Here is a 12,019-nt window from a genome sequence, read left to right as displayed (position 1 = left end):
CTCTGGCAGAGGATCTCATCTCTTTAATAAGGGGATCCCAATCTCACCCAGACAGGGCCTCTCAGCCTCCTGAAAAGAGACCTAGAGCAGAGCCCCCAGAACCAGTGTCCTCAGATGATTCTTCTAATGACTCAGACATTACAGACCAACCAGAGGCTCCTTTGTCTACTTATGAAGATTCCGATGCTGAGGAATCTATTCCATCTGCATCTCCACCAGAGGAATTTTCCTTTGGGGAAACATTGCATGCCATGAGAGAGCAATTCCAATGGCAGGGACAAGATTTCTCAGATTCAAGAAAAAGGCTTAGGACCTTTCTACACTTACCACAACATAGGCCCTTAGCTATACCTCCAGTTCTTCCTGTTGTGGATGATGCATTTAATGATGTTTGCACTGCTCCTGATACCTTACCTCCAGCCCCTGCCAAACCCGATAGGTTTTACAGGGTTCCGGACACTCATCACCACCTATACAAGGCCCCACTCGCAGATCCTGAGACTATCTCCCAGGGGCCTAAGGCAGTAGCTTCGACCTCAGCAAAAAAACCTCTCCCTTCTGAAAGGGAATCCAGGTCCTTAGAGAGATGGGGTAAGAAAGTTTACACCTCTGCTACCCTCTCAGCTAGAGCTTTGAACTGTCAGTTTCATATGATCCAATACCAAGAGTTTATGCTTGATCAGTTAACTAAGAAACTGTCCTCTGATGATTCCTTAGATAAGAAATATGTTCTAGAAATGGTGAATAACATTCAGCAGGTTAGTAACCATTCTTTAAAATGTGGCTATGATGCACTGGAGGCTTCATTTAGATCAGCCATGACTGGCACAGTTATAAGAAGGCATGCATGGTTGAAAGAACAGGTCTTGCCGGATCATGTTAAAGCAAAGCTGTTAGATGCTCCTATGGATAAGGCCAGTCTATTTGGTTCTCCTGCCCAGCAAGTAATGAAGAAAATGGAAGAGAAGGCAAAATCTGTACAAACAGTTAAAGATTTCTTACAGGTTCAGCCCCCAAGGCTTAGCAGAAACTGGCCTTCCAAAAATTGGTCCTTTCCAGACTCCTCTAAATCTCAGAGAGGCAGGAATAGACATTCCAGAGGCAGAAATCAATCCAGAGGAGGTGCCTACAGAGGACGCCAGTGGCAAGGCAACAACCACCGAGGCACAGACACAGCCACTGCCACTGCAACAGGACAATCACAGTGACTTGGCTCTGACACCGCCTACCAGGGAACAGATAGCAGCACCCTTAGGCGGAAAGTTAGCCTTATTTTCAAAAAATTGGCACTATATCACAAAAGACAAGTGGATTTTGCAGACTATAGACCAAGGCTACAGGTTTCATTTCCACACCTTACCAGTAAAAAGAGGAATGCCAAACCTACCTCCAAATCAGAAAACAGAAGCTCTAAAACAGATAGCTCAATTAACAGAAATGAGAGCTGTGGAAAAGTACCACCAACAGAGCAGGGCAAAGGATTCTACTCCAGACTCTTCCTAGTACCAAGAAAAGAGAAAAGTTGGAGACCTATTCTCGACCTGTCCGCCTTAAACACATTCATCATTGTTCCAAAATTCAAAATGCTGACCTTGCAGCAACTTCTTCCCATGCTGGGCAAGGAGTGTTGGCTGGTAACTCTAGATCTCAAGGAGGCATACCTGCACGTCCCCATAAGACCAAATTGCAGAAGATACCTCAGATTTCTTGCAGGATCAGAGCATTATCAATTCTCAGCATTGCCCTTTGGCTTATCTACTGCGCCCAGAGTATTCACAAAATGCCTGGCATCAGTAATCGCTCATTGCAGGCTACAGGAATCCAAATTTATCCTTACCTGGACGACTGCCTGATACAAGCGGACAACAAAAGCAAGTTGACAAAAGACTTACAAAGAGTCATTTGCTTACTACAAGCCCTGGGATACACAGTCCATTTAAAAAAATCAAGACTAATACCATCCCAAACAAGAACGTTCTTGGGTGCAGAATTGGACACAGTAAAGCAGATGGCATTCCTAACTGCAGAAAAACAAGAACAACTCCCTCTTTACTTCTTGGCATTAACAAAGCAGAACAAACTAACAGCAAGGAAAGTACTGCAGGCCTTGGGCTTCATGGCATCATGCATAATCCTGGTCCCCCATGCCAGACTGCATATGAGAAAACTTCAGTGGTACCTAAAGAATTTATGGTCTCAACACAGGCACAGCTTAGAAACCGAAATTCCACTAATCCCATGCCTGAAACAAGAGTTCCTATGGTGGGCTCAAGCATGCCAGTCAATCCCAGGCTTGCCCTTCCAAAACTTTCAAGCAAGCCAAACCATCACAACGGACGCCTCAGACCTAGGTTGGGGGGCCCACATGCTGGACAAATGCATACAAGGATTATGGACCCCAGATCAACTGCACCTGCACATAAATCAAAAAGAAATGCTGGCAGTAAAATTAGCAATCCAGAATTTCAGACCATTCCTCAAAGAAGGCCATTTGATGATAAGGACAGACAACACTACAGTCATGTGGTACATCAACAAACAGGGAGGCACTCATTCATACCCCCTGTGCAGAATGACTCTGGACCTATGGAATATGGCTCTGAGCTACAACATTCAGTTACAGGCAATATTTGTACCGGGAAAGAAAACATCCTAGCAGACATGTTAAGCAGAACAACCTCGGATGCTCACGAATGGATGCTACACCGGCCATCTTCAAGGCCATCACACAGAAATGGGGAATGCCACAAATAGACCTATTCGCATCCCCACTCAATCACCAGCTCAAGAAATTCTGCACAAGGACATACCACCCACTTGCATGGAAGGTGGACTCTCTATCCTTCAGTTGGAAAGGCCTGACAGCATATGCATTCCCACCTCTTCCCTTGATGCACAAGGTACTACTGAAAATCAAAGAGGAGCGTCCAAGGATAATTCTGATAGCTCCAAATTGGCCAAGACAACACTGGTATCCATTGCTGAGGAGCATGTCTCGGAACAGAGCGTGGACACTACCCCTGATGCCTTTGATGTTAACTCAGAACAACTACAACATCATGCATCCAAATCTACAAACTCTACAACTAACTGCCTGGAACATTACATAACAGCAACTAACCCGCATTTATCCCAAAGGGTTAAAGACATTATCCTGGAGGCCCGCAGACCTTCGACTAGAAGGAACTATGCAGGGAAATGGAAAAGGTTTGTCATTTGGAGCACTGAAAGAGGAAAAGACGTGTCAAAGATAGATATTGCCAACATCCTGGAGTATTTGGCAGAGCTTCTCCATACAGGCCTGTCCTATTCCTCCATCAAGATACATGCATCAGCTATTTCTGCAGAATACAGCTTCGATCCCCCTGTCTTCTCACATCCTCTACTCAGGCAGTTCCTCAGAGGAATCAAGAATGTAAAACCTCCTAGGAAACCACCATTACCAGCATGGGACTTGAACTTTGTGCTAGAAAAACTGACACTCCCTCCATTCGAACCAGCAGCAACAGCAGATCTTCAACACCTATCCTGGAAAACTGCTTTCCTACTGGCAATTACCTCAGCAAGAAGGGTTTTGGAACTACAGGCCTTAATGGCAGTACAACCCTTCCTAATCTTCCATCAAGATAGAGTATCCATGAGAACTAATCCTACATTTATGCCTAAGGTGGTATCCAGAGTGTCTCTAAACCAGGCAATCCACCTACCTACCTTCTTTCCCAATCCACAGAACAGGGGGGAAAGACTGCTGCATACCTTGGATGTACATAGACAGTTACGCTACTACCTGGACAGAACCAAGGGCAATAGAAAAACTGACCAGCTTCTAGTAGCCTATGCAACAGGAAGGGAAGGAAAAGCAATCTCCAAACAGACAATCTCCAAGTGGATAGGAAATTGCATAAGATTCTGTTACTCCTACCATGGAAAGCCAATCCCACAGAACATAAGACCTCACTCTACAAGGGCTACAGCCACTACCACAGCTTTCTTACGAGGAGTGGCTACCAAGGACATTATTGAGGCGGCTACTTGGACCTCCGTGCATACATTTGCCAAGCATTATAACTTACCTCTATACTCTAGATCCCGAGCAGGGTTTGCCACTGCTGTACTGCAAGGGATCCTAACTACACCATAATTCTATTTCCTCCTCCCCTAGTTTGGCTATGGTATTCTACCCATTTGTTATGACTGCAGATGCATCCTTGAAGGACATAGTACAGTTTTGTACCTACCATAAATGTAGATGTCCGAATAGGATAGCATCTGCAGTCAGGATTACCCACCCTCCTTCCCCTCTGTGGTACTCCTAGGGTATTTACCCTCCTAATAGCTAGCTAGGGGGGGATCTCTTATGGTGTATTTGTTTGTATATATGTACATACATGCTTATTTTTTGTGTTTGCCTTCTACTTTTTTTGGAAACATTGGCATTCATCCAAAATTTAGCTCTCCAAGAGGGCAACTGGCATCTGGGGCAAGAAACACTGAGGAAAATGGCGTCGGCTGATGCCTTTATACCCGAAGACCAGCAGAGATGACGTCGGGTGAAGTGCGACACCAGCCGAGGCCAGACCCAGACTTTGGAATCCGGCCGACCGAAGGGCTGCCTGACGACAGGACAACCCATTTGTTATGACTGCAGATACTATCCTATTCGGACATCTACATTTATGGTAGGTACAAAACTGTACTTTCCTCCTGTTCTGGAGGCTTTATTAAGAACTTTTACATCTGCTTCTCAAGCCCCTGAGTCTTGACATCCTGCTCTTAAAAAACTGGCCAGGTTCTATAAGGTCCCTGAGGCTCATAAGTTATCTCATCTGATAAACCCACTAGGCTACTTGGTTCTTTCAGACTTTTGCCATCAGACAAGGATAGTAGTGGCATGGATAAGTATAGCAAGAAGATGTCTGTCTCAATACCTTGCCTTTTAAGGACATCAGTTATTAGACACATATAACTAGATGTTCATCGTGTTACACTGCTGCAGTCATTACACTTGGGTTATCCTGCCGTCAGGCGGTCCCGCAATCGGCCAGAGTTCCAAAGTCTTGGTCCGGCGTCGGTTGCTGTCGCTTCTTCCCTGACGTCAGTGCACCAGGGGTATATAAGATGTAGCTGACGCCATTTTCTTCAGACTTTCTTGCCGCACGGTGTCCGAAGCAAAAGCAGTTCGCAAGTGCTGGTCGGCCAACTCCTGAGATTTTCATTCCGAATCCAGAACCAAATTCTTCTACAAAGCTAAGTACCACGTTGGGGAAACTTTTTCTTGCCTCAGACCAATGTCAGTAAAAGTTAATAATTGTATTTCTTGTGGGAAGCAAATACCTCATAAGGATTTCCATTCTTATTGTATCCCATGCCTAGGCCCAGACCATGACGTCACAGGTTGTCGATTTTGTGCTAGGTTTAACAAGCGCCCTATTAAACGTCAGTTTGATTTTGCCCGACATTATTTTGGTAGAAAATTCAATTACACCATGCCATCGGAACTACTGACCGGGATACACAAAAAGCGCAAAGACAAGGACAGGCATCAGAGGCCCAAAACTGACGACGAAGCCTCTTCTAGGCCAGTCGCCAGTTCTCCGGTTTTCAGCGAGGTGCCTTCGCAGCCCCTGACGACCGCTTCTTTGGAACCACAGGCCGCCTCAAACTCCCACGTGGAGATGGCTGGGCCTTCGGATACACCAGATTTACAGCCTACCGAGACTAACCCTTCAGAGGGATCCTTAGTAGCTGAGCAACCCGCAGCTTCAGAGGGTGTTTTCAGGCCTACTCAGTTAACCATTAAATCTTCTGCAAAATCTAAAACCCGTTTAAAAACAAAGAAACAACTTCTACATTCACCAGGACAGGCCTTCATGCCTAAGAAATAGATGCTCAAAATGACCGAAGACTTAATTACTCTGATCAGAGGGTCCCACCCTCCTCCTGATAAAAGGCCTAGACAGGATGCAGACTGACTCATCTGACTAGGTGTCCATCTCTTCAGATTCATCCTCAGACCAAGGATACTCTTTACCCCCTTATGAGGATTTTGATGCTGAGGAATCTATTCCTTCAGCCTCTCTACCAGAGGACTACTCCTTTGGGGAAACCTTACATACCATGAGGGAGCATTTCCATTGGGAGGGCCAGGATTACTCAGAATCCAAGAAAAGGCTCAGAGATTTTCTTTTATTACCTCAGCACAGACCCCTTGCTATTCCGCCAGTGTTAGATATCGTGGATGATGTGTATTCTGAATCCAGTTTAAATCATGATTCTTTACCCCCTGCTCCAGTTAAGCCAGACAGATACTACAGAGTCCCTGACTCTCACAAATTTCTTTATAAAAGCCCTGTTGCTGACCCTGAAACTATTTCCCAGGGTCCCAAAGGGGTAAAAGCCTCTACAGCAAAAAAATCCAGTCCCCTCTGACAGAGACTCCAGAGCTTTAGACAGATGGGGGAAGAAAGTATATACATCTGCAACTTTAGCAATGAGGGCCTTAAATTGCCAGTTTCACATGCTTAAATATCAGCAATGTTTGATGTCTCAGTTGAAACAAAAAATGCTTCCAAATTCAGATCTTCCTAACTATAAGTAAATGCAGGATTTATTGCATGCGGCTGAACAAGTGGGAAAACATACTTTGCAATGTGGTTTTGATTCATTAGAGGCCTCCTGTAGAGCAGCAGTTACAGGGTCTATCATTAAAAGACATGCTTGGTTAAAAGACCAGACATTTCCAGATCATGTTAAAGCAAAATTATTGGATGCACCTTTGCAGCAGGATGTTTTATTTGGAGTTAAGGCAGAAGAGGTATTAAAGAAAATGGAGGATAAAGCAAAATCTATTCAAACGATGAAGGATTTCTTACAGGTTCAGCCTCCTCGATTTAGCAGAAATTGACCAACAAACAACTGGTCTTTTACAATCTCAGACAGACCTCAAAGGGGCAGATACAGACGCCCAAGAGGCAGAGGTCAACCACAAGGTTCTTACAGGCCTCGACAATGGGGTGCTTCAACTCAGAAAGAAGGGGAAGACAGGCCTCAACCTTATAAAAAACGGTCCCAATGACTTCCCACTACAGCTGCCAAACACTTCTGTCTTGGCAGCCCCCTTGGGGGGAAAACTGGCACTTTTCTGTCACAATTGGCATATGATCACCAAAGACAAATGGGTTCTCAATATTGTATCTCAAGGTTACAGGTTCCACTTTCACACTCTGCCAAGGTTAAAAGGAATGCCAAATCTGCCACCAGATCAATGGGCAGAGGCTCAAAGACAAATTACAGCACTTATGAACATGAGAGCTATTCAAAAGGTAGCAACACAGGAGCAAGGACAAGGATTTTACTCCAGACACTTTCTAGTTCCCAGAAAGGACAAAGCCTGGAGGCCCATTCTGGATCTTTCTTCTCTAAACACTTACCTGGATGTTCCAAAATTCAAAATGTTGACACTACAGCAGCTTCTTCCCATGCTGGGCAAGAAAGCTTGGCTCGTAACTTTGGACCTCAAGGAGGCATACCTGCATGTCCCTATCAGACAAAATTGCAGAAGATACCTCAGATTCTTAGCAGGTTCAATGCATTACCAATTCTCTGCACTGCCCTTTGGCTTATCTACTGTGCCCAGGGTCTTTACAAAATGCCTGGCACCAGTAATTGCATTTTGCAGACAAAAAGGAATTCAAATTTACCCATACTTGGATGACTGCCTTATTCAAGCAGAGAGCAAAGACATTCTTCTAAAGCATCTGGCATTTGTAAAAAGATTGCTAATTTGCCTAGGGTACACAGTAAACGAAAAGAAATCAAAACTAGTGCCCTCACAAGAGATTATATTCCTGGGTGCCAGCTTAAATACAATGGCCCAGATGGCTTATCTCACGCCAGACAAGCAACGACAACTGACTCAATATTTCCAATTGATGGCAACAAAGACCCAACTCCCTGCAAGAAAAATTCTGCAAGCCTTGGGGTTACATGGCATCTTCCATACTACTAATTCCATATGCCAGACTGCATATGAGGAAACTACAATGGTACCTAAAGAGTGTCTGGTCTCAACATTGTCACAGTTTGGAAACAGTGATACCACTTATTCCTTGCCTTCAACAGGAGTTTCGATGGTGGGCTCAAGTCTGTTACCTCAACAAGGGACAGCCTTTCACTCAACCCACAGCCAGGCAAACACTGACAACAGATGCTTCGGATTATGCCTGGGGAGCACACATGGCAGGAAAATGTATTCAGGGCAAGTGGCCCGCAGAACAAAGGCATCTTCACATCAATCAAAAAGAGATGCTAGCTGTACAAAATGCCCTTATAGTTTTCAAGGACCTTCTGCATCCAGGACAACTTCTACTAAAGACAGACAACACCACAGTTATGTGGTACATAAACAAGCAAGGGGGCACTCATTCATATCCCCTCTGCAGACGAGCCATGACCTTGTGGAACACAGCTCTAACCTATCAAGTTCATCTGCAAGCACAATTCCTGGCAAGAGAGAAAAACACACTGGCAGATGACTTAAGCAGAAACATCATGGATCCGCACGAGTGGAAAATAAATCCACAAATATTCAGAATGATAACACAAAAACGGTGGAGCCCGGACATAGATCTGTTTGCATCCCCAATGAATTGCCAGCTACAGAAATTCTGCACAAGGACTTCCCACCCACAAGCATGGAAAGTGGATGCCCTCTCATTCAGCTGGAAAAATCTACAAGTATATGCTTTCCCACCACTACCTCTCCTTTCAAAGGTACTCATAAAAGCCAGACAAGAAAAGCCAAAGATGATCCTGATTGCCCCAGACTGGCCACGCCAGCACTGGTACCCAATCTTAAAGAACTTAGCACAAGGTCCACCATGGATTTTGCCTCAAATCCCACATCTTCTGACTCAGCAAAACAATCGGATACTTCACAGCCAGCTCAAGACTTTAAACCTGGCTGCATGGCAGATTCCTTAGTCAAGCAAGCAATGCCTCTCTCCAAAGCTGTTATGGATGTCATTCTGGAGGCCAGAAGGCCTAGCACCAGGAAAGCCTATTCGGATAAATGGAAGAGATTCTGTGCCTGGAACCAGGCTCACAGCCTTGACCCTCTTGTCACAAATATTCCTCAGATACTACAATACAACTGAGATGCTGGAGAAAGGCCTCTCCTTTTCATCCATTAAGATCCACGCCTCTGCCATCTCTGCTCATTACAACACAGACCCACCACTTTTTTCTAATCCTTTGCTAAAGCAGTACCTCAGAGGGCTAAAAACATAAGACCGCCCTGTAGTGCACCAACTCCAACTTGGGACCTCAACTTCGTCTTGGAAAAATTAACTTTACCCCCTTTTGAGCCAGCTAACTCAGCAGACTTAAAATATGTCTCTTGGAAAACTGCTCTGCTCCTGGCAATAACCTCAGCACGAAGAGTTTCAGAATTACAGGCACTAATGGCAGTGGAACCTTTCACCATTTTCCACCAAGACAGGGTGTCTTTACGAACAAACCCTACTTTTATGCCAAATGTGGTATCGAGTGTGGCTCTAAACCAAACTATTCACTTGCCAACTTTTTATCCAAATCCACAAAATAAAGGGGAGAGACTACTGCATTCCTTGGACATACACAGGCAGTTATGTTTCTACTTGGACAAAACGAAAGCTTTCAGGAAAACTGAGCAATTGTTTGTAGCATATGCTGCAGGAGCACAAGGAAAAGCCATTTCAAAATGGATAGGGCACTGTATACGTTTCTGCTATACACACCATGGGAAAACTGTGCCTAACAGCATTAGGTCTCATTCCACCAGTGCTCCAGCCACTTCAACTGCCTACCTCAGAGGAGTACCTACCAAGGACATTTTGGAAGCAGCAACTTGGAGTTCTGTACATACCTTCACCAAGCATTACCATCTGCCTCTTTACTCTAAATCCAGAACTGGCTTTGCCACAGCAGTGCTGCAGGGCCTTATAGCCACCCCTAATGCCTTATAGAACCAGCCACCCTATGTCAGCTTTGGGATTCTACCCAAGTGTAATGACTGCAGCAGTGTAACACGATTAACATAGTAGTTTTGTACCTACCATAAATGTAGATGTTCGAGTGTATACACTGCTGCAGTCTAGGTTACCCTCCCTCCTTCCCCTCTTACTTGCTGGTACTTACCTAAGCCTTCTACCCTTTGCTACCTATGGGGAGTATTTGCTGGTAACTGAAAGTTTTTGATTGCTTTTCTTATGTATGTTTTATTAGCAGTTTACATTGCCTACCTTTTTGGGGGCACCTGACATCTGGGGCAAGAAAAACTGAAGAAAATGGTGTCGGCTGCATCTTGTATACCCCTGGCGCACTGACGTCAGGGAAGAAGCAACAGCAACCGACGCCGGACCAAGACTTTGGAACTCTGGCCGACTGCGGGACCGCAGCAGTGTATACACTCGAACATCTACATTTATGGTAGGTACAAAACTGTACTATATGTGCTTTCCCTTCTTACCAAAGTGGGGTGTGTTTTAGCTGACATGTCGGAGTCTGAAAAACTTCAGCTATTTCATTATTTAGTGCTACTTCACAAGTAGCCCTCCATCCCAGTAAGTTCAGCTGTGAAACTGATGATGCTTCATCATGGGGAGCTGCATCAGGATCATTCATTAGGAGGTATTCCCGGCTAAAGCTTCAATCCCTTCCAGAGGTTATAAAGACAAAATTATTAGATTATTTTGTGAATACCCAGAATCTGTTTGGCTTTACTGCAGCAGATCTCATAAAAGCTTTGCAAGACAAGGGAAAGGTCATGCAGGACTTTAAATGTATTTTTCTTTCGTCTGCTCCTGAATATCAAAGGAAACTACCCCTCTAAACCAGATCCCTTTGTGCATAAGCAATCCTAAGCAGTGTTTGAAGGATAAAAGGCCATCTAAGAGGGTTTTTTTTTTTGAAAAAATAAGTCATGATTCCAGGGGGCAAAAGTCTTTTGAGGACAGACTAGCTTCCATTTAACTATCCTCCTCTCCCCCTCAGCCAGATTCCTCTTTTTTATTTGGCAAAAGATCACAACAGACACACAAGTTCTTTCTATAATTTACAATGACTACTACATGGTGTGGAAGTCCATTCTGCTCTTCTCAGCCTCCCCCTTGCCAGTTGCTCATTTTACTCCTGTGCTTCAGGACCTTTTGGCTCAAGGTAATATTCAAACAGTGCCCCCTTGCCAGAGGGGCAAGAGTTTCTACTTCAGGATGTTTTTGGTTCCCAGGAAGGGGGGCTCTTGAAGGCTTATTCTAGACATCTCTTTTCTCAGCATCTTTCTGGAAATTCTCTCTTTCAGAATGGTGACTCTTCAGTCTCTATTCCCCATGCTTCTACCTCAGGCCTTTCTGTTTTTTATGGACCTAATGGATGCCTATCACCATATTTCTATTCGCTTTGTCTTCAAGATTTTTTACAGTTCTCTGCAACTTCCTTTCATTATCTACTCTCAGGTTTGCTATTTGGTCTTTCTACAGCACTGAAAGTCTTTACCAAATACCTCTAGCCCGTCATAGCCTTTTGCATACTCCTTGGTGATCAGATTTTTCTCTACCTGGATTACCTTATTTAATTTCCTATTTAGCAGAATATTTTGCAGGACCTAGAATTCACACAGCTTCTTCTTTGCAGTGTAGGCTTTCACTGTCAATCTGTCAAGGTGAGTTCTGAGCCCCTGTCAGGATCAACTTTTCTTAGGTCAGGATTTAAACATTTTTTTCCTCCCTCCAAGGTCCTGTCTTTCTTTGACAGCTTTCCTTCATTCCTATCTTCCTTTGCAAGAGACCTCAGCAAGAAAGTTTCTAAGAACTCTGTGGTTCATGGCATCCACTTTTCCCATGGTTCTCTTTGCCAGATTTCGGATGTGGAAGTTCCAGTAGTATCTGAAGACAGTTTGGATGCACCACAATCCCCTGCACATCCACTTTCCTGTCTTGCCTTACCCAAGGAAGAAAGGAAGAAATTTCTGTGGTGGATTAAC

General features: G+C 44.5%; 1 protein-coding gene across 3 annotated transcripts in view; it reads left to right on the top strand.

Moving 5' to 3' along the window:
* The window catches only part of SLC18B1 (solute carrier family 18 member B1), a 1,776,356-nt gene that overhangs the window by 1,664,848 nt on the left and 99,489 nt on the right, over positions 1-12,019 (top strand). The gene's annotated exons all lie outside the window — the stretch shown is intronic.

Source organism: Protopterus annectens, chromosome 1.part0 (assembly GCF_019279795.1).
Source record: "Protopterus annectens isolate FY-2018-M chromosome 1.part0, PAN1.0, whole genome shotgun sequence".
Classification (NCBI taxonomy): Eukaryota; Metazoa; Chordata; order Ceratodontiformes; family Protopteridae; genus Protopterus; species Protopterus annectens.
This window is presented reverse-complemented; position numbering and strand designations above follow the sequence as displayed.